General features: G+C 38.3%; 1 long non-coding RNA gene across 1 annotated transcript in view; it reads left to right on the top strand.

Moving 5' to 3' along the window:
* The window catches only part of LOC132431494 (uncharacterized), a 287,412-nt gene that overhangs the window by 39,468 nt on the left and 221,092 nt on the right, over positions 1-26,852 (top strand). The window contains exon 2 of the long non-coding RNA XR_009520764.1: positions 13,861-13,923. This is a non-coding gene — a long non-coding RNA (uncharacterized lncRNA). The remainder of the gene's footprint in view (positions 1-13,860; positions 13,924-26,852) is intronic.

Raw genomic sequence — 26,852 nt, 5'->3', positions numbered from 1 at the left:
TGATCAAATAATGCAAAAACAGTACCTGGGATTTTGATAGGGATTGTGTTGAATCTATAGATCAATTTGGAGAGTGTTGTCATCTTAATCTTAAATCTTTCAATCCATGAACATGGAGTAACCTGTTATTTACTTAAGTCTTTTAAAATTTCTTTTAATGAAGTTTTGTAATTTTCAGAGTACCAGTCTTACACTCCTTTTTCTTTCTTTCTTTTTTTTTTTAACATCTTTATTGGAGTATAATTGCTTTACAGTGGTGTGTTAGTTTCTGCTTTACAACAAAGTGAATCAGTTATACATACACATATGTCCCCATATCTCTTCCCTCTTGCGTCTCCCACCCTCCCTATCCCACCCCTCTATGTGGTCACAAAGCACAGAGTTGATCTCCCTGTGCTATGTGGCTGCTTCCCACTAGCTATCTATTTTACGTTTGGTTACACTCCTTTTCCTAAATTTATTTCTAATTATTTTATTCTTTGTGATGCTCTTGTAAATAGAATAGTTTTCTTAATTTTCAGATTTCTCATTACTAGTGTATAGAAATATAATTGATTTTTTGAGACTTCCCTGGCGGTCCAGTGGTTAAGACTCCATGCTTCCAATGCAGGGGGCGTGGGTTCAATCCCTGGTCAGGGAAATAAGATCCCACATGCTGCATGGCCAAAAAATAAAATTAAAAAAAAAAAGAAATATAATTGATTTTTGTATGCTTATCTTGTGTCCTGTAATCTTTCTGAGCTCGTTTATTAGTTCTAATATATTTTGGTGGATTCCTTAGGATTTTACATATACAAGATCTTGTCATTTGCAAATAGTGATAGTTTTACTTCTTCCTTTCCAATCTAGATCCCTTTTATTTCTTTTTCCTGCCTGATTACCCTGACTAGAATTTCCAGTAAAATGTTGAATAGAAGTGGTAACAATAGCCATTCTTGTCTTGCTCCAGATCCCCGAGGAAAAGCATTCACCCTTTCACCATTTAGTATGATTATAGATATGGATTTTCCTTAGATGGCCTTTCATATAATTTTTAAAAAATTAATGGGCTTATTTTTTAGAATAGTTTTAGGTTTGCAGCAAATTTGGGCAGAAATACAGAGAGGTTCCATATATTCTGCCTTCACATACAATTTTTTCTATCAGCATCTTGCATTATTATAATACATTTGTTACAATTAATGAATCAATATTGATATATTATTAATTAAAATCCATAGTTTACATTCGGGTTCACTCTTTGTGTTGTACAGTGCCATGGATTTTAACAAATGCATAATGTCTCATATCCACCATCACAGTATCGTAAAGAATAATTTCACTGCCCTAAAAATCCCCCGTGTTTTTCCAAATATTCATCCCTTCCCTCTCCTGAACCCCTGGCAACTATTGATCTTTTAACTATCTTGATAGTTTCCCCTTTTTCAGAATGTCATGTAGTTGGAATCCCTTTTCAGACTGACTTTTTTTGCTTAACAATATGCACTTAAGTTTTATTCATGTCTTCTCATGGCTTGATAGCTCATTTTTTATTACTCAGTAATGCTCCATTGTCTGGATGTACCACAGTTTATTAATCCATTGACCTGCTAAAGGACATCTTGGTTGATTCTACATTTGGCAACCATGAACAAAGCTGCCATAAATATCTGTGTGTGAGTTTTCTTGTGGACATATTTTCAACAACTTTGGGTAAGTATCTAGGAACATGGATTGCTGGATCAGATGGTAAGAATTATGTTTAGTTTTCTTAGAAATCACAATACTGTCTTTTGAAGTGGCTGTACCATTTTGCATTCCCACCAGCAGTAAATGAGAGTTCATGTTGTTCTACAACCTTACAGCATTTGGTGTTGCCCGTATTTTGGATTTTAGCCATTCTAATATGTGTGTAGTAGTATCTCATCTTTGTTTTACTTTGTAATTCCCTGATGACATATACTGTTGAACAGTTTTTCATAAGCTCGTTTGCTATCTGTATATCTTCTTTGGGGAGGTGTCTGCTCCAGTATTTTCCCCACATTTTATTTGAGTGGTTTGTTTTCTTATTATTGAGTTTTAAGTGTTCTTTGCATATTTTGGATACAACCCATTTATCACACGTGTTTTGCAAATATTTTATCCCAGTCGGTGACTCATCTTTTCATCATTTATTTTTTACTTAACTTTTCAGTTCCTCAGTTTTCTCATATGTAAAAGTGGTCTAATAGAATCCCACAGGGTTATTTTCAGGTTGGTATCAACTAGGATTCAGGGCTTTAATCCAAAACCATTTTTGGTTATCTTAAATAATAAGATGTTTAATACAGGTTAGTTATGTGCTTATAAAGTTGTTGGAAGGGCTAGAGAGCAAGCACTAGGCTGGACCTCTGGTGAAGCCTCTGAGAATACGACTACCGAACTGGCCTGCCAGAAGAGCTGCTGCCTCTGCCACACTCAGGAAAGGAGGGATTCGAGAGGCTGCCAGATAAACCAGGAGTCAATAACTCACTGAAATCTAGGATTCAGAAGCCTGTCATTGCCACTGTTACCATCACTACCACTCTACAGCTGTTACTCCAACTCTTCAAGAGCCTTGTGTGACTTTTCAGGCAGTTATCAGTTTTATCCTGAAAATAATGGGATTCCATTTATTCTGAGACTTCTCACTGGAGAGATAGTTTGACAGTTTCCAAACTTTTGAATACTGCTTCCAACTAAATCTATAAACAAAATGAAATCAAGGCCCTAATGTGACCAGAAACCTGAAAAGGGTGACCACATTGCAGTTTTTGCTATGTAATGACCAAAGCTGGGTAAATGAAATTGAGAAGGCCTCCCTCACTCACTGGATATCTGGTTACATTTACCACTCATTTCAGCTGACTGCTAGCCCTGGATATGTTCAGAGAAGGTAGCTAAGAAGCCACTGCTTAAACTAACATGTTTTTATATTTCCTTTTCTATGCTGCTACACAGTTAATGCATTGGCTTACTGAACCAAGCAGAGCAACAAAACAATACAATTAGGAATAGTAAGCCTAGGGCAACAACTGCAACTCAAGTTTTATATAGATACCTCGCTGCTAGCATCTGAAGTGGAATCCTGAGTAATCACCATCCTCTGGGTGTTGGTTCAGTTAGGGGTATTTGTGCAAAGACAAGCAGTCAGGAGGGACTGCTCACCTTCACCTTCACCCCAGTGTGATGGTACTTGATGGAACCTTGTGCCCGATTTTGCTTGGCTTTTGTTTTTAGTGGTCGATTTATGTTTGATGTCTGAAAAATGGGGCTGACACTATAAATCTACAGACATACACACAAGCACACAGTTTCTCAAGCTTATATTGTTCTTTTGGGTTGAAAGATAGGAAAGAAAGAAACCACTTTGGGAAAGTCTAGAGTACTACCTTCCAGGAAGCTTAAAGACTAGCCAGGGGGAAACCTGAGAAATTAAGGACCAAGTCTTTCTGGGTATTTGCGTCGTATTTTCCAATCTATTATGAAAAACCTGAATAGGGCAATCATTTTGAGGATGGCTTTTGATTCTTACGAAGAAGAAGGAGCCAATTACATTCAGCACTATCTGGTCCACATTCAGTCATTGTGCTGTCGGGGCCTGCTTTACTTGAGAAAGCTTCTTTTTTTTCTTTCTTGCTGCTCATGGCCTTGTCACAGATGATTTTGCTACTGCAGGACGTCTTGTGTGCAAAGAATCATAAACTGTACTAGGCTTCCTTTCTCGGGAATAGGATGGATGAAGAAAAGAAAACTCACCGGCTGCCACGTTCAGTTACTCTGAGGTCACGTTGCCCTTTCCAGGATCTGTCTGTAAAGTGATCTGTGTGCCACGGAGGAGTCCCTGAACAGCCCCATGTCTCTGCTTCCACCTGTCTCTTGGCTCCCAGAAATGTTTATAACTTCTTTTTTCTATTTTTGGCCGGGAGGCTTGTGGGAACTTAGTTCCCCAACCAGGGATCGGACCCGGGCCCTAGGCAGTGAAAGCGCCGAGAGTCCTAACCACTGTACTTCTAGGAAGTCCCTATAAAATTGATGAGGTCATATGTTTAAAGCTCATCACCTATCTTTCCTAAAGAGAAGTGTGGGACTTTAACTCCTCAGTCATTCTAAAGGGATTAGCAGTTAAAAAGGTATGTTAAACTGGTTTCTAGGGAAATTCTCCAATAAAATACCGATCTTGTCTATGGAATGGTCCCTGCCACTTGAGTAAAATTTGTCTCCAGGCTCTGTGGGAAAACCAGAAATGTTCACAGATTAAACTCATCTCTAAAGAGAAGCTCCTCGAAGGGGAAAAAAAAAAAACAAAACAACATATTGATTACAAGAGTGGATTTTGGAGCCAAGCAGTCTGGATTCAAAGCTCAGGTCTGCCACTTAGTAGCCATGTGAGCCTAGCTAAGTCTTGTAATGCTTCTGTGTCTCAGTTTTCTCATCTGCTAATTGAAGCCAACAGCAGAATCTTCATCTTGGCGTTGTCTTAAAGATTCATTTAAGTGATAGTGTTTGTAAAATGCTTGTAACTATGCCTGTACATATTAGTTGCTAAGTATTGTTTAATAAAATAAAAAATTTTTTGATCCTTCTGCTTATCCCACCTCTTCTAGGGGAAATATACGTTTGCTTGTGGTTTTATTTTTATTCTGAGTGGAACCAACATCTCACCTACCTTTCCAGTCTTTAGTGAAATAAAGATCCCATATTAAAGGGGATATATGAATTTTCTTCACCTCACTAAGTTTCTCAAGCTGCCAGCTTATCTGCCAATATGGGAAGTCCAAGAGAGATTCCTTAAACTTCCTGGAGAGAGAAAAAAAAATCTTTACCTGTGTCTGTGTCTGTCTCTATCAATGTTCCATTTTGGAAAACAAATGCCATTGAAAACAAGGTTTTTACTTATGTTTAGAATGATTTCCTTATTTTCCCATGGACTGTTCTGGATATTTTAAAGCTGATCATGACAGTCAGTTTCCTGGATTATTAACACACCTTCTTCCGTGTTTATTTCCTTCTTGATAACTCTACATTTTCAGGTCCATCTAAAAAATGTTTCAAATGTCAAGTCAGGTGCCTCTTTTCATGTATTAAAAGGATTTCTATCATTGTTCTCTTAAGAAAAAACTTGCTTCTGCTAGAACTGACTGGTCTCTGAATGGACACTCCTAAAATATTTAATCAGCAGGGCTTCCATAGATCATATGGACAAGAAATAGAAAAGTAAGGATAGAACTGGGAGAGAAAAATAGAGGAACACATACATTAATATGGTTACGGTAACTTCTAGTTCTGCAAGCATGTAAATATTTAACAGCATACCAGTGCCTTACTAGGCATATAGTTAGCCTTCCCTGAGCAAATAAATCCATTACTTTTTTGATCTATGCAATCTCCTTGCCTTCAGGCTGGATTGTAACTCAACATACTGATGAATGTCCCTTAAGTTTTTGTTGTGGCCGTTCTCGATGTATGTTTAATTTTCAACCACACCATAGTTTGGGGAGGTATGGTGATCTTCTCTGAGGCTCCTGTAAAATCACAAAGTTTTGTTGCAGCAAGTTGCAAATGGTTGCTTTGTTCAAGGCATTTTTGTTTATTGTATTATTGGCCTGAAAATGTGAGATTTCAACCAGATGTTCCTTTCCAGGAGCATGATTTCTAAGTAACTTAAAAAAACAATTCTTTAAAATGGTAAAACCTTAAATCCTGATAAGACTATTATCTTTTTTTTTTTTTAGTAGCCAAAGACACATGGCTGGAGGAAGAATCCATAAAGTCTGTTTTATTTTTTCAACTCAAATGAGAAGGACTGAATTATCAAGCATGAAATTGCCATCTGTGCTCCCCTTCCCTGCCCCCCACGTTTTAAATAATTTTTTAGCAGATCAGGTGAACTCAGAAATTTATTTTAGAAAGAATGATGTCATTGTACAGCTGAATGTATGCCTTCATGAAGCTACCTGGGGCAACAACTTGTCACTGTAAAAATATGAATGAGATAAAATTTTCTCTTTCCCTCTGCTCCTCTGGACTCCAGCCTCATACTAATAATAAATGCTGCTGGTTTTGTAAGCATTTGACGTATGCCAAGTGCAGTGCCAAGTGTATTATGTTCATTATTTCTCTTTTAGTCCTTTTAAGAACCTCTTTAGGTGGATATAATAGTGTAATTATTCCCACTTCATAGTTGAGGGCACTGGAACTTGGATAGGTTAAATAACTCGCCAAATACCAAGCAGTTAGGGTCAGTTTTGGGTGTCTGTCTTATGTCATTAGACTACTCTTTAAAAAATTTTTTTTTAAAGGGAACTTTATTATTTTTATTTATTTATTTTTGGCTGCATTGGGTGTTCGTGGATGCGCGGGGGCTTTCTCTAGTGGCGAGTGGGGGCTACTCTTCGTTGCGGTGTGTGGGCTTCTCATTGCGGTGGCTTCTCTTGTTGTGGAGCACGGGCTCTAGGTGCACGGGCTTCAGTAGTTGTGGCTCACGGGCTCTAGAGCGTAGGCTCAGTAGTTGTGGTGCACAGGCTTAGTTGCTCTGTGGCATGTGGGATCTTCCCGGACCAGGGCTCGAACCCGTATCCCCTGCATTGGCAGGTGGATTCTTTTTTTTTTTTTTTTACATCTTTATTGGAGTATAATTGCTTTACAATGGTGTGTTAGTTTCTGCTTCATAACAAAGTGAATCAGTTATACATATACATATGTTCCCATATCTCTTCCCTCTTGCGTCTCCCTCCCTCCCACCCTTCCTATCCCATCCCTCTAGGTGGTCACAAAGTACAGAGCTTATCTCCCTGTGCTATGCGGCTGCTTCCCACTAGCTATCTATTTTACGTTTGGTAGTGTATATATGTCCATGCCACTCTCTCGCTTTGTCACAGCTTACCCTTCCCCCTCCCCATATCCTCAAGTCCATTCTCTAGTAGGTCTGTGTCTTTATTCCTGTCTTACCCCTAGGTTCTTCATGACATTTTTTTCCCCTTAAATTCCATATATATGTGTTAGCATATGGTATTTGTCTTTCTCTTTCTGACTTACTTCACTCTGTATGACAAACTCTAGGTCCATCCACCTCACTACAAATAACTCAATTTTGTTTCTTTTTATGGCTGAGTAATATTCCATTGTATATATGTGCCACATCTTCTTTATCCATTCATCTGATGATGGACACTTAGGTCGCTTCCATCTCCTGGCTATTGTAAATAGAGCTGCAGTGAACATTTTGGTACATGACTCTTTTTGAATTATGGTTTTCTCAGGGTATATGACTGGTAGTGGGATTGCTGGGTCATATGGTAGTTCTATTTGTAGTTTTTTAAGGAACCTCCATACTGTTCTCCATAGTGGCTGTACCAATTCACTTTCCCACCAGCAATGCAAGAGTGTTCCCTTTTCTCCACAGCCTCTCCAGCATTTATTGTTTCTAGATTTTTTGATGATGGCCGTTCTGACTGGTGTGAGGTGATATCTCATTGTAGTTTTGATTTTCATTTCTCTAATGATTAATGATGTTGAGCATTCTTTCATGTGTTTGTTGGCAGTCTGTATATCTTCTTTGGAGAAATGTCTATTTAGGTCTTCTGCCCATTTTTGGATTGGGTTGTTTGTTTTTTTGTTACTGAGCTGCATGAGCTGCTTATAAAATTTGGAGATTAATCCTTTGTCTGTTGCTTCATTTGCAAATATTTTCTCCCATTCTGAGGGTTGTCTTTTGGTCTTGTTTATGGTTTCCTTTGCTGTGCAAAATCTTTGAAGTTTCATTAGGTCCCATTTGTTTATTTTTGTTTTTATTTCCATTTCTCTAGGAGGTGGGTCAAAAAGGATCTTGCTGTGATTTATGTCATAGAGTGTTCTGCCTATGTTTTCCTCTAAGAGTTTGATAGTTTCTGGCCTTACATTTAGATCTTTAATCCATTTTGAGCTTATTTTTGTGTATGTTGTTAGGGAGTGATCTAATCTCATACTTTTACATGTACCTGTCTAGTTTTCCCAGCACTACTTATTGAAGAGGCTGTCCTTTCTCCACTGTACATTCCTGCCTGCTTTATCAAAGATAAGGTGACCGTATGTGCGTGGGTTTATCTCTGGGCTTTCTATCCTGTTCCATTGATCTATCTTTCTGTTTTTGTGCCAGTACTATACTGTCTTGTCTACTGTAGCTTTGTAGTATAGTCTGAAGCCAGGGAGCCTGATACCTCCAGCTCCGTTTTTCGTTCTCAAGATTGCTTTGGCTATTCGGGGTCTTTTGTGTTTCCTTATAAACTGTGAAATTTTTTGTTCTAGTTCTGTGAAAGATACCAGTGGTAGTTTGATAGGGATTGCATTGAATCTGTAGATTGCTTTGGGTAGTAGAGTCATTTTCACAATGTTGATTCTTCCAATCCAAGAACATGGTATATCTCTCCATCTATTTGTATCATCTTTAGTTTCTTTCATCAGTGTCTTATAATTTTCTGCATACAGGTCTTTTGTCTCCTTAGGTGGGTTTATTCCTAGATATTTTATTCTTTTTGTTGCAGTGGTAAATGGGAATGTTTTCTTGATTTCACTTTCAGATTTTTCATCATTAGTGTATAGGAATGCCAGAGATTTCTGTGCATTAATTTTGTACCTGCTACTTTACCAAATTCACTGATTAGCTCTAGTAGTTTTCTGGTAGCATCTTTAGGATTCTCTATGTATAGTATGTCATCTGCAAACAGTGACAGCTTTACTTCTTCTTTTCCGATTTGGATTCCTTTTATTTCCTTTTCTTCTCTGATTGCTGTGGCTAAAACTTCCAAAACTATGTTGAATAATAGTGGTGAGAGTGGGCAGCCTTGTCTTGTTCCTGATCTTAGTGGAAATGGTTTCAGTTTTTCACCATTGAGGATGATGTTTGCTGTGGGTTTGTCATATATGGCCTTTATTATGTTGAGGAAAGTTCCCTCTATGCCTACTTTCTGCAGGGTTTTTATCATAAATGGGTGTTGAATTTTGTCAAAAGCTTTCTCTGCATCTATTGAGATGATCATATGGTTTTTCTCCTTCAATTTGTTAATATGGTGTATCACGTTGATTGATTTGCGTATATTGAAGAATCCTTGCATTCCTGGAATAAACCCCACTTGATCATGGTGTATGATCCTTTTAATGTGCTGTTGGATTCTGTTTGTTAGTATTTTGTTGAGGATTTTTGCATCTATATTCATCAGTGATATTGGCCTGTAGTTTTCTTTCTTTGTGGCATCCTTGTCTGGTTTTGATATCAAGTGGATGGTGGCCTCGTAGAATGAGTTTGGGAGTGTTCCTCCCTCTGCTATATTTTGGAAGAGTTTGAGAAGGATAGGTGTTAGCTCTTCTCTGAATGCTTGATGGAATTCGCCTGTGAAGCCATCTGATCCTGGGCTTTTGTTTGTTGGAAGGTTTTTAATCCCATTCTCAGTTTCAGTGCTTGTGATTGTTCTGTTTATATTTTCTATTTCTTCATTGTTCAGCGTTGGAAGGTTGTGCTTTTCTAAGAATTTGTCCATTTCTTCCAGGTTGTCCATTTTATTGGCATAGTGTTGCTTGTAGTAATCTCTCATGATCCTTTGTATTTCTGCAGTGTCAGTTGTTACTTCTCCTTTTTCATTTCTAATTCTGTTGATTTGAGTTTTCTCCGTTTTTTTCTTGGTGAGTCTGGCTAATGGTTTATCAATTTTGTTTATCTTCTCAAAGAGCCAGCTTTTAGTTCTGTTGATCTTTGCTATTGTTTCCTTCATTTCTTTTTCATTTATTTCTGATCTTATCTTTATTATTTCTTTCCTTCTGCTAATTTTGGGGTTTTTTATGTTCTTTATCTAACTGCTTTAGGTGTAAGGTTAGGTGGTTTATTTGAGATGTTTCTTTTTTCTTGAGGTAGGATTGTATTGCTATAAACTTCCCTCTTAGAACTGCTTTTGCTGCATCCCATAGGTTTTGGGTCGTCATATTTTGTCATTTGTTTCTAGGTATTTTTTGATTTCCTCTTTGATTTCTTCAGTGATCACTTCGTTATTAAGTAGTGTATTGTTTAGCCTCCGTGTGTTTGTAGTTTTTACAGATCTTTTCCTGTAATTGATATCTAGTCTCATAGTGTTGTGGTCAGAAAAGGTACTTGATACAATTTCAATTTTCTTAAATTTACCAAGGCTTGATTTGTGACCCAAGATATGATCTATCCTGGAGAATGTTCCATGAGCACTTCAGAAGAATGTGTATTCTGTTGTTTTTGGATGGAATGTCCTGTAAATATCAATTAAGTCCATCTTGTTTAATGTGTCATTTAAAGCTTGTGTTTCCTTATTTATTTTCATTTTGGATGATCTGTCCATGGGTGAAAGTGGGGTGTTAAAGTCTCCCACTATGATTGTGTTACTGTTGATTTCCCCTTTTATGGCTGTTAGTATTTGCCTTATGTATTGAGGTGCTCACAACAGTGAGAGGCCCACATACCTCAAAAAAAAAAAAGTTAACATGTAATAAAAAAAGAAAAGAAACAAAACCCCAGACAGACTGAACCCTAGGACAAGTGGTAAAAGCAAAGCTGTATAGACAAAATCACACAAAGAAGCATACACATACACACTCACAAAAAGAGAAAAAGGAAAAAAGGAAATCTTTTGGGAAGTCTGAGCCCTTCTGCCAGCGTTCAGTAGGTGTTCTGTAGGAGTTGTTCCACATGTAGATGTATTTCTGATGTATTTGTGGGGAGGAAGGTGATCTCCACGTCTTACTCGTCCGCCATCTTGGAGGTCTCCCTCAACATTGGTGTGTTTTTTTTTTTCTTTTTTGCGGTATGTGGGCCTCTCACTGTTGTGGCCTCTCCCGTTGCGGAGCACAGGCTCCGGACGCACAGGGTCAGCAGCCATGGCTCACGGGCCCACCCGCTCCGCGGCATGTGGGATCCTCCCGGACCGGGGCACGAACCCGTGTCCCCCGCATCAGCAGGCGGATTCTCAACCACTGTACCACCAGGGAAGCCCAACACTGGTGTTCTTGATCTCTAACTTCTGACTTCTTATTCTCCTGTGATAAATGTCAGTTTTTTTTCCTTTCATTTTTACAGTTTCATTTCACTTTATTTATTTATTTTATATCTTTATTGGAGTAAATTGCTTTACAATGTTTTGTTAGTTTGTGTTGTACAATAAAGTGAATCAGCTATAAGTACACATATATCCCCATATCCTCTCCCTCTTGAGCCTCCCTCCCATCCTCCCTATCCCACCCTTCTAGGTCATCACAAAGCATTTAAAAGTGTTTAAAGATGATTTCATTACACATGCTTGAACATTGTGTAGCAGAACTGAGATTATCCAGAGATCTCAGGTTCTATTAATCGTAAGATTTCAACTGAATTCACACTACATTTATCTTTGGGGAGACATATGTAGACAGAATGATAGTATTTTTACATGTTACTTGTATCTACTATGTGGTACTTGATCGTAATACATATCTAAATACACATATAGATGTATTTAATTTTTAAATGTCACAAGATTTTATGAAATCTTTAGTTAGCAGTGTGGCACAGGGGAAATAGTACATATGGCCAAAATTTGAGTTTTAGCCATAGATTAATGAAACTTGTTATGAGGTGGCCAGAACAGCCATTCCATTTATTTCTGAGCAGTATTAATAGTCAGTTTTAGAAAAAATAGCTGAATCTGTTATCTTCACTTCCTCCAGTTCATTGTGCATAAATTTACCAAATTAATTTTCCTTAATCACTGTTTCCACGTTGTCATTCCTCTTCTCAAGAAGTGTTTAGGAGATTTGAGGTCTTACTGGCATGGAAGGGAGCTGCTTTGCCTTTCTTTTAAGCCTCTATACACTATCGGCTGCGCCTTTCGTGTAAATACCTGCTTCCTCCTGCTCCTTTGTGTGAGGCTTTCAAATATGTCTGAACTTTCTGTTTTCAGCTCATCTAATCTGACCCGCTCATTTCCTTCTTGGTGTCTTCTCATATGTTTTTTTCTGCCCCCACTCCACCAATTTACTTCTCCCCTATTTCCTCAGGTAGATCACCTTTACCTCCTTAATATAACTTCCATCACTCTAGCCCTCACTGATTCCTCTTTTCTCTGTTCATCAAAGAATGTGTAAATTATAGAATTATATGTAACCAAGCTATAATATTGTGTTGGGATCATTTAGCCTAAGCCATTTTTTTTTTTTTTTAAGTAGGAGGAATTGAAACCCATGAAGTTTATAACTGGTTCAACCTCACACAGGGAGGTTCCTGTATCTTTGGTCACTGTACTTTAAAAGCTGTGCACAAAATTTTATTAATTTGTTCATTCATTCCTCAGATACATACTGTACACCTTTTATGACCCAATCTTTTAACACACACAAAAACCCTAAGCAGTAGGTACAGTTTTCATGCCCATTTTACCCATTTTGATACCCATTTTAAATGGGTATCAATCCAAGGCGTCAGAGGTTACATGGCAGAGTTGGAATTCAAACCCCTGTATTTGGCCTAGGACCTGAGTGTTTTTTTGTTTCTTTTTTTTTTTTTTTTTTTTGCGGTACGCGGGCCTCTCACTGTTGTGGCCTCTCCCGTTGCAGAGGACAGGCTCCGGATGCGCAGGCTCAGCGGCCATGGCTCACGGGCCCAGCCGCTCCGTGGCATGTGGGATCTTCCCGGACCGGGGCACGAACCCGTGTCCCCTGCATCAGCAGGCAGACTCTCAACCACTGCGCCACCGGGGAAGCCCAGGACCTGAGTCTTTTATCATCATGTGACACTGCCTCTTTTCGCTGCTGGTCCCTGGCTAGTTTTTACATACTTGAAGGATGAGACCATGTTCCATACTTCTGGGTTTCTCTCTGTCCCCCCAGTAGGGAGTAAGCACCCAGTGTACCTCAATATTTGTTGATTGATCGGTTCTCTGACCCAGCACATTTCTCATGAAGATAGCCCCCAAATGTGAATCCACATTGCCACAGTCATATTTTTAAAGAAATCACTTGAACCCAGCCTAAAGCTAGGTCTGTACACAGAAATTAAAGTACACAGAAGTTAAAAGTTAATCATGCAGATAATTAAAACAAAACCCTGCCTTTTACTTTAATGGTCTCATTTTCTTTGTAGTTTACTTATCTGTCTGCAAGCGTTCCTGTCTTACCCTATCGGTGTAGCAACTGCAGCTCAGTCCACTTGATTTCCACCAATGATTTAGGTTTTTTCACAAAGTCAGGAAAATATGTAGGGCAGAGCCATAGTCAGTTCTTTCCGCTCCTGACTGAATTTGATTCATTCTCAACACACAGTCCGGTTTTCAATTGACTCCTTGCACACTCTGGTTTGTGTAGACTGTGCTTAGTCATCTCCAATATTAATGCTTCCTATGAAAAATACATAAGAATGAAAGCATTTTGTATCCATGCTAAAATGAGTGAATATGGAACCATTCGGGATCCACCGAGATCTTCAGGAGGATATTCTGGATAATTACACAGTCTCAGCATCTGAGACTGAACAAAGTAAGCAGGCCTCCAAAACAGAAAAAAAAAATCCTTCTTGCAGTCAGGCCATTCCAGCCTAAAACAAAACCCTCCCAAATTCTTATTGCAATAAGTATAATATATCAAGATAGAGATTTATGACATAATGAAGCAAATAAAAAATAGAACATTATTGTCTTTTCATTTAATTCAAGATTAATTAAGATTGATTTGCTTTTAGCCTTTGAGTGAATGCTGGTGATCTTAGGTTTATGTGATCAATTGTGGACTTACTGAAATGATAATCAGTGTATGAATCTCAGTTTTTCTTGATATTGACATATACATATATTTTTGAGACGTTCTATATAATTCATGGATTACTACCCTTTCCTCCCACAGGTAAATGATAGATTTCTTCTTGAATTGAAGTGGAAACAGAGGCCCACTTCTAGCCAATCAAAGGTACTGTGGAACAGATTTGATTTGATCTCCTAATGATCTAGAGAACCAGCTTGATTATTGTCTTGATTCTTCACCTGAATTCATTTTAAAAGCTACATAATGGTTTATAACTTCTTGTTCTAGGAAAAAAATGAGGAAAAGGACATTGCATATCTCCTCCTTTTTATTTATTCTAGAATAGTTATGTAGATGTCATGTTTACTACTACTATTACCTTTTAGAAATATTACTTACCAGTTTTAGTTAAATTTCCATCTATTAGACGTAAAGATAGAACAGTTTTTACCCCATGATGGAAATGAAAAACTGTGGCTGTTAATGGCTTTTAGCCGAATAACTATGCTTATTATCATGCTTTAGCTGAACTCACTGGAACAGATATAACGTCTAACTTTAGCTGTGTCTACAGAATGGCAGTATGCAGATCATTTGCTGAAAAACAATTGCAGATGATTTGAGTTTTCTTATAAATAGTAAAATATATTATTAAAGGAGGCTGCTACTTGATATTTATGAACTTCATCTGATCAACTGGATCTGGGATTGTAGAATGCAGACGTACCCTTGGGTTTCAACACTCTCCCTCTTTCTCTCTCTCTCTTTTTTCTAGTTGAATATTTTTGTTTATGTTACTTGGGAAAGATCGCCACCATATTATGAAGCATCATTACTGAATCTAAATGATGCCCAATTAGGATGGAGGCATGAAAGGTAAATGAGAATATTGACAAGAGAAATTCAGCAAGCTTAGTGGGCAATATAGGAAGAGACCTTAATCAATGCATTGGGTCTATTTAATCACAATCAGAGATGGTAATTGACTTGGATGCAGCCTACTAAGTGCTTGGCACGGATCTGGAAAACATAATGCGGAACAAAGACAGACTGGAAATTTCTCCGTGGGCCCTAGACTAGGGATCACATTTCTTCTTTGACAAAACCACATATCATTCTGATGTCTTTTCTCTTGGGCTACCTGGACACACTTCTCTAGTGTAAATGAATGCATGTGGATAGCTGGTAGTATCCATTCATGATGTTTTCTGTGTCATCTAGACATGTCGTAGAGGTGGTGTGTAGTAGTTTAGTGACCAATACTGATCAAATGCTATCACTGGATTTGAATTGATCAATGGAGACTAGTGTGCTCTGACAGCCAAAGTGCCAAAATTAGCTGTGCTGTGGCTGGGTTTGTTGCACTTCCACATGTCAAGGCAGTCTAGGTGGCTGGGTCTGACAAAGGCACGAGTTACTGCATGCCCTTTGAGTTCTGAGCTTGTGCTGGTCAGTATCGTACGGAGGCACATCCCTAGTGTCCTAGTGAGTCTGAGCTGTGATAATGGCACCATTGGCAGATCCTTCAGGATCTTTTGTTAAGTGCTCTTTGACCTGCTTTAGATGAGTAAGTGCTTTGATCCCTAAACTGCTCCAACTCTGCTGCTACTACTGCAAATGCTTGAGAATATATCAGAGGTGGAGGCAACCTTTAGTCCTATAGTCACACCTTTCACCACCAGGCCAAACATGATTCATTACTTTATTTCACCAGGGGTTGCGATGTTTTGGAAACTCTAGAGGTATGTGTACTTGTATCTCAACATTAGGTCTTATCTACTCTACTGCAAGGTCCCATGGACCAGATTAGTGGTTCTTGAGTCCCTTCCACTCCTTGACAGAGTTTTGTCATTGGTAGAACCCTGCCCAACCTGTGTCTTCTATTCAAGCTATTGAGGTGGGCAAAGGGACTTTGTGAGGTTCCTTGAGTGATAGATAACTCTATCCTGATTGGGGGGAGTGGTAACCTAGCAAGGACATTGGCAAAACTTTCTTACCTGCTCTGTGGGCATTGGAATCTGGAGTGCATCCTGATCTAATTTAATCCCATAGAAGTGAGAATCCATTAGTTATTTCACTTAATCTACTAACCTAAATTCCATACAATAACTTTTTTTTTCAATTTTTGAATTTTAATTTTTTTTATACAACAGGTTCTTATTAGCCATCCATTTAATACACATCAGTGTATACATGTCAATCCCAATCTCCCAATTCATCACACTACCACCCCCACTTTCCCCTCTTGGTGTCCATACGTTTGTTCTTTACATCTGTGTCTCAATTTCTGCCCTGCAAACTGCTTCATCTGTACCATTTTTCTAGGTTCCACATATATGTGTTAATACACGATATTTGTTTTTCTCTTTCTGACTTACTTCACTCTGTATGACAGTCTCTAGGTCCATCCACGTCTCTACAAATGACTCAGTTTCGTTCCTTTTTATTGCTGAGTAATATTCCATTGTATATCTGTACCACATTTTCTTTATCCATTCGTCTGTCGATGGACATTTAGGTTGCTTCCATGACCTGGCTATTCCGTACAATAACTTTTGTGGTCTGGAGAATCAGCATGTTAGAAAAGTGACTTGGACCCCTCAACCATTGTGTCCTCTTGCCTTGCTACTTTTATTTACTTCCAAACATTTGTTCCATGTTCACTGTATTTCAATTATTTAAAAATAAGTATACATGTGTATGTATACCTTTGAGAATAATATTTCAAACTGGGAAAAATCTTAGTTTCCATCTGTATCAAACATTGAGTAAAAGGTACCACTGGTATGAGATGCCATAATTATGAAGATATTTATTGAGAATCAGTTATGTGTCACACTGTTGTTAGTCTGATGAAAAAATGTGGGCAAAAATATATACCTTGACAGAGCTTACATTCTATCTAGGTGAGTCAGGGTGGGGCAGGTGATAAACAAAATATATAAGTAAAATGTGTGGTATGTTGGATGGTTGATAAATGTTATTGAAAAAATAAAGCAGATGAGGCCTCACTGAGAAGGTGACATTTGAGCAAACACCTGAAGGATGTAAAGGAATAGAGAGCATCCCTGGCAGAGGGAACAGCAAATGAATTCCAAGAGTGAGGCTAGTGTATTGACGGTAAAGCAAGGCATGGCATGAGCAAAGGGAGAGACTGGTAGGAGATGAGATCTGAGGAATAATGGGGGAGGTATAGGTCAGAGAGGATTTGACTGTTTTTGTGGTCTTAGTTGATGTATTTGAGTCTGTTAACCCACTTGGAATAATGTAGCAATTTTCTTGAAGGATTGGCTGCCCAGGGAAATTTACAAATAAAATTTCTAATGTCCATAAAATTATTCCATATACCAGCATCTCTATACTGACATGTTTAGAAGGGCACAGATGGCAAGTGAATAGCCAGTCCCATTGTGGGGAATAATGAAGCCAAGGTAGGCAGAACTCCTCATCAAGATGGTTTAGTAGATAGTATTTTACCTTGTCTTCAGAAAACTGTGACTTAGCAACTGAACAAGAACAGCTGCTCGTGAATTCGCCAGTATAAAAATGTTTAAGAAGGTTTCACTTTTTAAAAATCTTGCTATTTTTTTGCTTTTTTGAGACATATCTAGTATTTATTATTTTTCAACTTGAAATAATAAATAGGACAGATGATTTTGGGTGACAATCTCAAAATAATTTGAGAACAGTTTTTGGAGGAAAAATTAAATATTTGGTGATAATGTTATATAGATAGCTAGATGGATGGATGGATGGATGGATGGATAGATACAGAGATAGATAGATAGATAATAGACAAAACCCTGCTTGCCTTTTATCAGTCTAAATGAAACCATAACCGCTGGATAAAATATGTGTTAGATTTACTCCTCAAATGGTTGGCCTTCTGACAGCATTACTTTAAGCCAACAGGTAACATCTTGACATTCTAAAGTAAGAGAGATACAGCTTCTCTCTTTCATGGCATTGCTCGTTCCCAAAAGTGAATTTCGTCTCCTGTGTTCCCATTATCATCTTGATATGATTCGTGGTGGCCTCTTAGATTGCTTCAAGGGTGGTGGATAATTTCATGTACTTTTATTAAAAAAAAAAAAAAAAAAACCCTTTTCTACTCCAGCAGGGTTTTTAACTGGGATTACCATATAGTGGGTCTATAGAGAGGCTTTAGTGGTTCTCTTTACCCCTTGATATCATATGCATGCATTTATGTATGTCCTCATGTATATTGTTCTGAGGAGATAATTCTAACCCTCGTCAAATTCTTAAAGAGATCTGTCATCTGAAAAACATTAATATCACTTGTTTAATAGAAGACATTTTAGTGGGTGTTGTGTGGCAGTAAGACACAGCATGAGGTGTCCACACAGGAAAAAGCATGGTTGGGGAACTGAGCGTGTTCGTATCAATTAGCAGGCTTGAGAGGCTCTATACCAACCACATTACCAAGGAAATAATCCAAGGAGGAAACTTTCAAAGGAAAAAATAAGATGAGGTTTCCAGGGACTGATGAATTCACTTATGGACCCAATTCTTGAGCCAAGATAGATGGAAGGAGGATGAGTTTTGAGCTGCTCTTTGCCATTTATTGCCCTCCCAACTTGGAAGTATGTCCTGTCTTGGGGTAGCTGTTCAAACATCTTCTTTAGGACCATATCCTGCATTGAATTAGAGAGAGCATATTTGAGGACATAGGACACATGGTGGTTTCTGTTTGTGAAGAGTTGTAGAAAGGAACAGCTCTTGTGTAGAAAGGGAAAGAGAAGGCTTCATATTAGAGACTTAAAAAAAATTCATATACCATTTTGGTGAGGTCCTGGTGGACATCAAAAAGAGATAATTTTAAGGTTTAAGAAATCTAAACTATCCTTGTAAGGGTCTCTAAGGGGATTAAAAGACAGGGCAAGAGGAGAAAATCTCACTGATGGTAGACCAAGAGAAAGTGCATATTTCACCACCACCTTCCAGTTGAGAGGCTTAGAAACTTGGCGGGGACTTGGACTGGACGTGTTGTCCAATACAGATAAGTATGAATTCCCTTGGTAGGTTGGAGGAATTACAGCAGCATGTAGCATATTTTACACAGTAGCTCTCCAGATGCGGGTGTTAGGGAGAGCAAATAGTAATAGCTGGTCTAAAACATGAGGTATAATGAAAATATTTTATGACCAGTTTGCAAAGTTTATGTAAAAGCAATAATAAGTGTGGTCAGCAATGGTGACAAAGAATTTACTTTCCTAAAGTCTTGCTGGGGGTGATATAAATGCTGAAGACTGTAGATTCTTAAAGTTTCAAAGAAGACTGACTGAAAGGAAAAAAAAAAGCAGCTATAATAAAAGGAGGAAATCTATAGAAAACTTTAGTCTAATATTTTTAACTCATTTCAACAAATACATTATATGCGCTGAGGAGGGTATAAGGATGAATAAGAAATATTTGTATCTTCAAGGAGCTTCCAATATACTTACACAGTTGAGAGCAGACGTTGTAGTAGTGTAGATTACAGTACGATATACAGGAACAGCATGCACAGAGCCCTTTGCTAGGGGCTGTAGGGGATGCAGAGATGAATTCTCATCTTAAGGAGCTTAGCTTATACCAGTGAGGGGAGTTAACGTCATGCATGCAACTAAGCTCCACATAAGCGAGAATGTATTAACTGCCACTAGAGACAATGGTATCTGTGTTCAGAGAAGGTGAGCTCCTATATGATTAAGGGAAATAGGAGAAGGCTTCAGAGAGGAGGTGATATTTACAGTGGACTGTGAAGGATGTATAGAACTTTGTCAGGCTACTAGATGTGTTCAAAAGGAATAGATACATTAAGTGTGGTAGGAGTCGTTTTGGTTTGGTCACAAAACACGTGTATGTATGAGTAAGATATGAGTGAAAAATAATCAGTGATATCTCATTCTCTGGCCTTTTATAGAAAACTGTAGATAATTACCCTTTTAGAGGCATGGAGAGGACTCAGATAATCCTTCCAACTCTATAACCCGGGGATCTTCTAAGCCTGCACCCAAGGAAAGTAAACACCTGTTCATTTAAAATAAAATGTATAACCATACCTAAAAAGACTGGAAAAGTCTTATAAAAGACTCTATTAGTGATAATAGTATCACTATTTAGTATTTTACCAAATTCTCTGAAGAACCTTATGAGTAATGAATAATCATCCTCACTTTTCAGATGAAAAAAGGCTCAGAGCAATTGTCTCAGGTTCACACAGCTCTTAAGTGGCAGAGCTAGGACTCCATACTATGTCCAACTAATTCCAAAGACTGTTTTCTTAACCACTACTCAGTACCACGTTATTACTTTTTTACTGGAAGCATAGCATACAGAGTGATTGTGTAGGAGTTCCTATTTGTCAGCAGTGAAATCCCCTCTAGCTAATGGAAGTAGAAAAGTAATTCGTTAAAGGCAATTGGCCAGCTCACAGAATCTCCAGGAGGGCCAGGGAGTCAAATTTGAAGGATATGCATCCAAAAAGCATGCCCGGTCCCACTGCTGCACTGATTTAGTGGAGACCCCATGACTTCTGGCTGTGCACACAGCTTTGCACAGGGTGCTGCTAGCAGTGTTGGGGGGGAGGGTGCCACAGCTGGGACCTGGGCCACTGCTGCTCCTGAATGCTGGATATTGCAATGCTTCTTGTGGCAGAAAAAGTTCCACGTGCTATCTCCTTCCTCATTTCACTGTCTTGAAGTTGTGTATGGGTATGTCTAATTGGCAGACCCTAAGTCATATGTTGTGACAAATTACAAAGGAATCTGGAAAACAAGTGTCTAGCTTGTAACTTGGGGAGGAGAGTCATAAATTAAGAAATTCCCCATATAGGAAGGATTTTCAAAGCATTCTGGAGAACTGAAAATCAGTGGCCAGTAGAGATTCATTTTGTGTAAGATTCTAGCATTTACGTAAATTGTTCTTTATCTGTCTGGAGTTCCCATCAGCCCTTTACTTCCTTGTATTCAGAAGGTGACCTTCCCAGCATCTCAATTCAAACACCATGCCAGCAGTGACCCAGGCAGTAAAAAATATATCACTGAATTAATTTAGTAGAAACACTAAAACATTCGTGGTCTTAAAATTTTAACAGAAGCCTGTGTTTTCTCCATTAAAAAAAATTAATCGGGTAGGATGTCTTTAATCAAAAGACAAGTCAACTGGGTCACACAAAAGACCAAATAATGGCATTGTAACTTTACAAATTCTCTGACTTTTGGTTGCTTTTTATAAGCCTGAAAAAAATATCAAAAGCAGTAAAGACATATTATTTCTGTCAGTAGTCCTTTTCATAAAATATTGTGAAAACAGCCTCTTTAAGAAGGAAGCAACATACTGAGCAGCAAACCTCAGTCACAGGAAGTTCATTTTTTCTTTGGCTTACAGCCCAATGCCATCAGAACTAATTAAAAACAGAGCCACGCTGGTATGGGGCTCAGTGTTTCGGTTTTACAATAACAGAGTCGCAAAGCAGGGGGATGTCTAATGAGAATAGTTTCTGAGTTTGTTTTGTAGCATTGGGCAACTATGTCAATTACTGGAACTGCAGCTCAGGGCCAGCACCCATGCTGGGATGTGAGAGAGTCTTATTGCCTTACAGATTGAGCTTCCACTTTGATACATGTGATATGCATGTCACTTGTATACTGGTGCCGCTCCTTGGCTGCAGACTATATCAGAGGAGGCTAATGCCACCTTGCTCCTCTTGTCTGAGGCCAGATCAAATGTTACCAGGCCTGGATTTCATCTGCATCATTAGCTATGCTCCAGTTAAAACATGAAGCATGTCTTCTGGTTGGGAAATTATTGGAGATGAAGGCTGTGACTTACACAGCCATATGTAATGAGCTGCTGGAGAATTAATGTGGAATGGGAGAGGGGGCAGAGAAAGACATACATACCAAGGTAACGAGAGAAGAACAAAGCAGTATGGCCGAATTCTAGGTAGTTCAGGACTAAAGTATCTCCCTTGCTTTATGTTATGTGTGATAGTAATAAAAACAAGATATTTTTGTTTCTTTTTTCCTTTTTTTCCCCCCACTTTGGTTAAAGAATAAAAAACTCACTCTCCCCCATGCCCTTCGGGGGCGGGGGAAGAACCTTTATTTTCTGTGTGTGTGTGTGTGTGTGTGTGTGTGTGTGTGTGTGTGTGTGTGTGTGTGGTGATCATGATGCATATGCCTTTCTGGTCATTTAAGAAATTGAGGACAAGCAGGAGGTACAGTGGTGGAAAAAGCTGGTAGTTTTAGATGAGAAATCATCAGCAGGGTACTTGCAACTGTGTGCATAGCCTCTTCAAGTTTACAATTTAATCTTGCGTTCAAGGTGATTTTTCTTTTCCTTTATGCAAAACATGGTGGAAGAACATGTCAGTGTCAACTGTAAGGACCATTGAATATATTAAAATAGAACTGCACTAAAGCTTGACGAACTTTGGATTCATTCTTTTCCGTGACTTAGTGCATTTAAAGATAGTTGCGTTTATTTGTATTGTTTCATTTATATTCCTATTTCATATTCTAAGAATATATGCAGAGAAAATAAATAAATATATAATTCTAGTAGATGAATTCAAGTAAATGTGGAAATTTATTAGTTAACATATGTAATCAAGCCACTAGTCATCTCAATTATTAATGGCTCATGAAATATACACCTAGTTATATACAATCTCCCTTTATGCTTTTAAAGTTGTGAGGAGACAAGTATACCGCAGATTAACGTGTCATGGGAACAAGTTTCTAAGAGGGTTGACAGACATATTCTAGTCCAGCAAAATATATAGAAATTAATCTGAAGCACTTAGTGATTTACATATTACTTCTTAATCTCAATGGTGATTAGGCATAAAGAATGAGGTATTTTAAAAATGCATGCAGTTAATAATACTTGGCAAAATAGAGCATAACTTTACACTTTCTGTTTTCTCACTTTGATCTCTCTCTGAGCTCTTTAATCAGTGTCAGTATCAGTAATTCTCCTGATAACATGTAGAGTGTACTCTTCATTACAGAAACATGTATCTGTTTTGAGAGTTATACATGCTAAAACCTAACAGGCTGGGATTTCCTAATGCCTCTCTTTCAAGCACCTCCTCCTACCGCTCAAAGAATGCTTCATTCAACACCACGTAACAACTTTGAATAACATTTTGAGCTCGCTATTCTGTACCTATGCTTTCGAGTATCCTGGGTTTTAGAGGGTTCAAAGAGCAAAACTCTGGACAGAAGAGTATCAGCAGAGTCTGTTTGGAGAATGTTGATAGCATGAGGACCCTGGGATTGTCACGCTAGAGCACTCAGTGATGCTATGGCCAAGAGGAGAGTGATGCATAAAATGAGCCTTGAGATCCTGGTGCCTGTTAATCTTGGACCAGAGGAAGGGACAGGAAGGGCAGGAGGAGAGGAGGGAAAAAGATGGAGACTGAAGGAAGTTTCAGCGAGCAGCAGAGACTTCTTCAAGTTAAACTCAGGTCCTGGGACTGTATCTGAGGGAGATGGGCCAGGCTCCTCCCAGAGTCTACTCTTTGCAAATAGGGAAGTACTCCACGAAATCCGTCTTCAGTGCAACGTTTACAGGGGAGTAGTGCTTGCACTACAAATCCTGCAGATGTGGAAACTTGCCTGAAAGTCGCTGGTGGTGAAGGGAAGTTAGAACGTCAGTAGTATAAATGAAAGGCATTTGACTTTTTTCTTCTTTTACTACAAAAAGAGATTAGAAAACATGAAAGTGCTTGGGGAATGTGTGGGAGGTTTGGGTGATTTTACAGTTTTCACTTTAGTTCCTGTTTACACTCAATGGAACCGACTTATGTCAGTGATTTTGTAGAGCAGCCACGGTCCCTTGTATAATCCTCTTAATGCACACGTTGATTTTATGAACTGTGGCCCTTAGTGTTATAACCAGGGAAGGGGAAGGGAAAAGAATGGACATTTAACCTGATATATGTTATGTGCCAGGTATGTAGTCTCATTTATTTCTTAATACGACTCCCAAAACAGAGGGTGGTAATTATATTTCACAAGTAAGGAAACTGAGGCTCAGATGGAATTAAAATTAAGGCCATATAATAGTTTGTAAAAGACAGAACTGAGATTTGAATGCAGTCTTCCTATGTTCTCGCCGTTTCACTACCTATCATTTACGTTTCTATTGTATTTCTTAGGGAATTTGAAAGTCATTATAATCCAATGGCAGTTCAGAAAGTAGTACCTTTTAGGTACCCCCTACTTAAACAGGAAATTTATCTCCCTAATAAAGATAAAGACAGCATCCTTGGCTGGGGTCCATATGATGGTGATTACACTTAGTGTGTATTCGTGAGGTGATTTCCCATATAGGTAGCAGATTTCCAAACAGTGTAGGAATCATCGTATAGGAGATTTATGTTTAAAAAATACTGAAGACAAGTACAAGGAATGCTTCTGAAATGAACTAGGAAGATCAGTATTGGATTTGATTCCTTACCCCTATGCATTGTTCAAGGATTCTGCTGGACTAGAGAGAATCTACTTAAGGTGGCACTTCATGGCAAGCTAAGGCTTTAGAAAAACTACTTCTGTGGCCAGTTTTCATCCAACTCTTGTAAGAGGTAGGTTTCCAAACAGGAAAAACTTTTTAAAAAAACATTCCTGGCCACTGAAACATTGCCAGAAAATTTGACATGTAATGATGTTGGTGTCAAGAAGTTGAATAAATGGTAAATGAAGGTTTTTGCTTTCATGCCACCCAAATTTGTCTCCTATAAATTCAGTGGTACCTATGCTCCTCATTTCCTGTTTAGGTATCACAATGTGGCACTGGTTTGTGGGGCTGGTGTGTTGCTCTCCGAATGTGGCATAATTTCAGAGATGTGAGGTGAGCTTCTGACAAAAACAGGATTGGTGTACTTTATTAAGAATGCCTTTCAGTTGGGCAGCAATGTTGCCCTGGTGCAAATTAAAAAGGACTTGCACTTTTAATATTGTCATATTCCTCTTGACCATATCAATTCTTTCATTTATAAATAATTTATGAAGCTCTCATTGGATGCAAGTCATTTTGGGAAGGTTACAAGAAGAGAAAATCAAGTGCTGTACTCACAGACCTTCAGTGTACTAGGGAGGTTAAAGCAGATGGAGACAAGAACAGTTATAAAGTGGCCTCAAAAAAGTTCTCGGGAGTCCAGCTTTACTGTTCTCTAAACCAGTCATTCCTTCTGGCCCTGAGATATTCGAAGAAAGCAAATATTAGTAGACAAACTTGGCTTTTCCAAAAGAAGATAAAAGCCAGTTCTCTTTTTTGATAAACTCTTTGGAATTTTTTTTTGTAACTTGTTCATGTAATTTGCCCCTGAATAATTGCTGTTAGTGGTACATGTATGTGGGGAAAATAAATAACTGAACAGATTAGCAAGATGATATGAGATGCCGTCACTTCTCGGAAACACATAGTCATTACTACAGCTCTGACTTGGTTCCAAAACAGAAGTAGATAACGTTGGCACATCAAAGGGATTCTTCTGTTTAATGTGAGTTTTGGTTTGTTGGCCTATCTCTTAAAGTATGACCTCAAATTCATTCACTGAAAATAGATCAAGAGAGCCTAACGTTATGAAGGTTTAATTGGCTGTGGTCCTATAAACAGTTGGGACTAGCTTTTTGTGTCCTCTAAATACATACATTGAGGAAGGAAGCCACTAAAATGAGGTCCCTTGACCTAGCTATAGCCATTCTGTATGAGTTTGTCTTGGTAACATCTAGCTTTGTGGTAATTACCACCACAAAAATTCTCCTTAGTTGAAACTTAAGAACTGCTTTTAAAATGTTGAGTATTTCAAAGACCAACAAGCCAAAAGCACTAGAATTGAATAGTCTTGCTAGTGGCATGGTAGCTTACTTGCCTACATTCTGTCTTTACTCATGAGAAACTTACATGTGAATGGGCAGAATAAAGGAAAGAAAATATTAATTGACTGGATTGTTTAGGTTTAAGTGGGATTCTATAGTATACATTTTCCTAGGTATTAAGTCTGAGTAAAGAATGTTGCCTGAAGTGGGAGTATACAGTAGTGCAGCTGCTTTAGAAAACAATCTGGCAGTTCTGCAAATGGTTAAACATAGTTATATGACCCAGTCATTCTACTCCCAAGTATAGGCCCAAAGAAACGTGAAAACATATGTCCACACAAAAACTTCTACAGAATATTGATAGCGGTTTTATGCATAAGAGCCAAAAAGTAGAAGCAACACAATGTCCACTGACTGATGAGTGTGTAAACAAAATGTGGTGTATCTGTATAATGGAATACTACTTGGCAATGTAAAGAAATGCAGCACTGATACGTGCTACACCGTGGGTGAACCTTGAAAATCTTATGCTAAGTGAAAGAAGCCGGTCACAATGCACCACATATTGTATGATTCCATTTATATGAAATGTCCAGAATAGGCACATTGAAGAAAGTAAATTCGTGGTTGCCTAGATCTGGGAGTGGGACTAGGGGACCAGGAGGTGATGGCTAAGGGGTGCAGGGTTTTTGGGGGGGATAATGAAAATGTTCTACGATCGATTGTGGTGATGAGTACACAACTCTGTGAATAACTGAAAGCTACTGAATTGTACACTTTAAATGAATGAAATGTATGGTATGTGAACTATATCTTGATAAAGCTGTTGAAAAGGAAAGAGTAGTCCGGGTGTATAAAACCAGACCACTTTATCTTATCAATTTTAAAACTCTCACTGGTATTGTGCCAACTGACTTTTGGTCTGTTTTAATAAAGATATATAGTAAGACTCGTATTCCATTTTAAAAGGTGGGTATATGAGAGCTGGGGGAGCTATCTGATTATCACATATAATACACCAGCAATGCTTTTGGTCACTATGTCAAAGAACCCCCTTTTAACCATGAAAAAGCTGACTGAAGTCACTCACAAGAGAAGCACATTTATTTCAGAAGGATTTTGTAAAAGCAAAAGTAATTGGCAATAATATATTTAGGACTCGTAAATATTATATATACTTCATGAAGTTAGGTCTGAAACTTCTGGGCTCTTGTCATGTGGTACTGTATTTGCACTCTGTTCCTATAGCATGAGACCTCT

This window comes from Delphinus delphis, chromosome 10 (genome assembly GCF_949987515.2).
Source record: "Delphinus delphis chromosome 10, mDelDel1.2, whole genome shotgun sequence".
Classification (NCBI taxonomy): domain Eukaryota; kingdom Metazoa; phylum Chordata; class Mammalia; order Artiodactyla; family Delphinidae; genus Delphinus; species Delphinus delphis.
The sequence above is the reverse complement of the archived record's forward strand: the minus strand, read 5'-3'. Positions and strand labels throughout refer to the sequence as shown.